The sequence below is a fragment of the Chaetura pelagica genome, unplaced genomic scaffold (assembly GCF_000747805.2).
Source record: "Chaetura pelagica isolate M959 unplaced genomic scaffold, ChaPel_1.0 scaffold456, whole genome shotgun sequence".
NCBI lineage: Eukaryota > Metazoa > Chordata > Aves > Apodiformes > Apodidae > Chaetura > Chaetura pelagica.
The window spans coordinates 1660431-1663420 of NW_009953574.1; positions in this window are offsets into that span (position 1 = coordinate 1660431).

The following is a 2990-nucleotide window of genomic DNA, read 5'->3' on the forward strand; positions in this document are numbered from 1 at the left end:
AGCAGGACATGTGAGATCTCAGGTGGTGCAGCACCATGGGATGATCAGAGCAGGGCTGGGAAAGCCAGGCTGAACACACCCGTGTGGGCTGCCAGGGATGTGCTGAAAACACACAGATGTGCAAACAGATGCTTCATGTTTTTTTGTGTTCTCCCTGCCCCGTGGTGATTTCCTCTGCTATAACCCAGGCTCAGCTGACCCTGTCCCCATGGAGCTCATCCATCCCTTCGACTCTGCAAGAGGAAGTGCAACGTGTCGGTAGCCTGGTGAGCGTCTACTGAGGAGCACAGATCCCTTTCCTACATCTCTCCTTGGTGTTTTAATTGATTGAGAGTTTTCCCAGTGGAGGACTTCATAAGAGCTTTTGATAACATCAGCTACACACGATCCTGTCTCTCATGATGACAGGCTTGAGGCAGGTAGATGATTAAGTGAAATTTTTACGGTGCGAGCGGTTGTAACAAGGGAAATTATCATCCTGAGGATGAGGCAACGACTTGGCTCTTGCAGCATCTGCTGGCAGACAGCTAACCCAGTGACTTTGCCTCTGATCTTGGAGCTTCCTCCTCCAGGACAAACCTGTGCTTGCCACCCTTGTAGATTAAAAGGGCAAGTTGCATGAACTCAGCGCTGAGGAACTTCAGGCTTTCTTTGGGCTGTTGTAGCCCTGATTCAGGTGAGAGAGTCACCTGGGGAATGCTGCTGCAGGCAGGGGGTAGAGAGCATGCTATGGGGTTGAGGGTCTACAGGGCTTAACAATATTGTTGGTCCATGGATGGGATGGGATTCATCTCCATCCAGCTACATCCTTGGACTCATTACCTCATGGAAAATTAGTGATGCCAGAGTGAAAACCGAGGAAAATGAGTTAAAACTACTTATTCATTAGAGAAAGTCTTCAGTGAAACTATGAGCTCTTTTTTGCCTTCCAGTGGACTTTGGGTATAACCTAAAATAGTGACTGAAGCAAGGGCTGACACTTGGTTTTGTTGTACATTTCCACAAGCTTTAACTTGCTTCTGCCATAACTCCTTGTTGATAAATAAACTTTATCTTTGCAAAGAGTCATTGTCAAGATAATGACAGAGCCCCCTGTGCAGCCAGATCCTAATGTCATTCTCTAATTTGATTTGAAGTTTCAAAGCACTCCCTTGTCTTAGCAGGGATACCTCAAAGCCACCAGTTTGGCTCTGGATGTAATTCTTGGCTATAATAACATGCTTGAAAGTGTCTGTGTACTTACCTGGAGAAGTACCAACCTCCTGTGCTTAAATGAAACATGGCAGGTTTGAAGATGAACACGGGAGGTGCTTGGATGCCCTGAGTTAAAAACTACTTATTCATTAAGAAAGTCTTCAGTGAAACTATGAGCTCTTTTTTGCCTTCCAGTGGACTTTGGGTATAACCTAAAATAGTGACTGAAAGCAAGGGCTGACACTTGGTTTTGTTGTACATTTCCACAAGCTTTAACTTGCTTCTGCCATAACTCCTTGTTGATAAATAAACTTTATCTTTGCAAAGAGTCATTGTCAAGATAATGACAGAGCCCCCTGTGCAGCCAGATCCTAATGTCATTCTCTAATTTGATTTGAAGTTTCAAAGCACTCCCTTGTCTTAGCAGGGATACCTCAAAGCCACCAGTTTGGCTCTGGATGTAATTCTTGGCTATAATAACATGCTTGAAAGTGTCTGTGTACTTACCTGGAGAAGTACCAACCTCCTGTGCTTAAATGAAACATGGCAGGTTTGAAGATGAACACGGGAGGTGCTTGGATGCCCTTCAGACAGCTGTAATTCCAACCAGAAACATCATACAGGTTGCAGTGGTGTGTATCATGGGCTGCTCCCAGTACCAGCTTCCAATACCAGCCGGGGTGTTTTGTGGTGCAGTCCAATTGATTCCTGACCTAGAGCAACACTGCACCCCAACCCCAAACTGTGGCATGAGCAGAACGAATCCATCAGGGAATCAGTGGAGATGCAGAAAAGATTCCTTAGCTACCCAGGGGGAGGCAGCTCCTGTGAGCTGGGACCCGGGTGAGGGCGTTTCGTGGAAGGAACCGGGAGAAGCAAAAATGCATCGAGGGTGGATCCTCAGCCCCATCACTGGGCCCCTGCTGAAATCAGGGGAACTTGCACCTGTGCCTGTGAGGAAAAGGAAATGTCCGGATTCTTCTGAATTCCTGCAAAGAGGGATTTTTTGCTGCCTGGTTAATGGGAGTTTTGACAGCCGTGCTTACGAGACACAATAAGCAGATAATAAATAGCCCAGTCTGTGGGCAGCAACAGGCTCCAACCACCCGTTCACAACCAGACACGTTGCACATTCCAACTTATTAGCCTCGTATCCATAATATATTTTCCCAGTTTCTCCCTGGCAGGCATTCACTTAGAACAAACACACAGGTTGGACTTTCATTTTTCATCCCCTTTCAAAATTGCAGAGTGAGAAGGAGCTGCTACTGAGCCATTAACTAGAATTTCATCCTGTATTTGCACCAGAAATATTAAATAGATCGATTTTCTTTCCCCCCTTCCCGTTCTTCTGCTTCAACTTGTATGTTTTATTTTTCTCTACACAAGCAGCATTTTGCAGGTGGGGGGTGAGGAGGGAGCCTGGACAAGCATCGTTTTGGCAAATTCTTGGATGTGGCCCTTGATTTTTTGAACTGAAGCCTCCCCTGGCCCACTCTGCACTCTGAGCTCTGAGCAGCCCGGGCCCCTTCCAGCTGAGCACACACTGCTGGGTTTAGGGGTTGTTTTTTGCTGGTAGGACACATCTGGGCAGCTGTGAGGTTCCCTGAAAATCCACTCCCATCTGCACCTCCAGCTGGGGGCTGTGAGGGCTTCAAGGGGTGCACGTGGTGAAGTTCAGGGAGAGTCCTGCATCTGGGCAGGGATAACAGCCCGGGCACCAGCACAGAGCAGGGGTGGTCCTGCTGGAAAGCAGCTCCGTGGAGAAGGACTTTGGGAGTCCTAGTGGGCAGCAA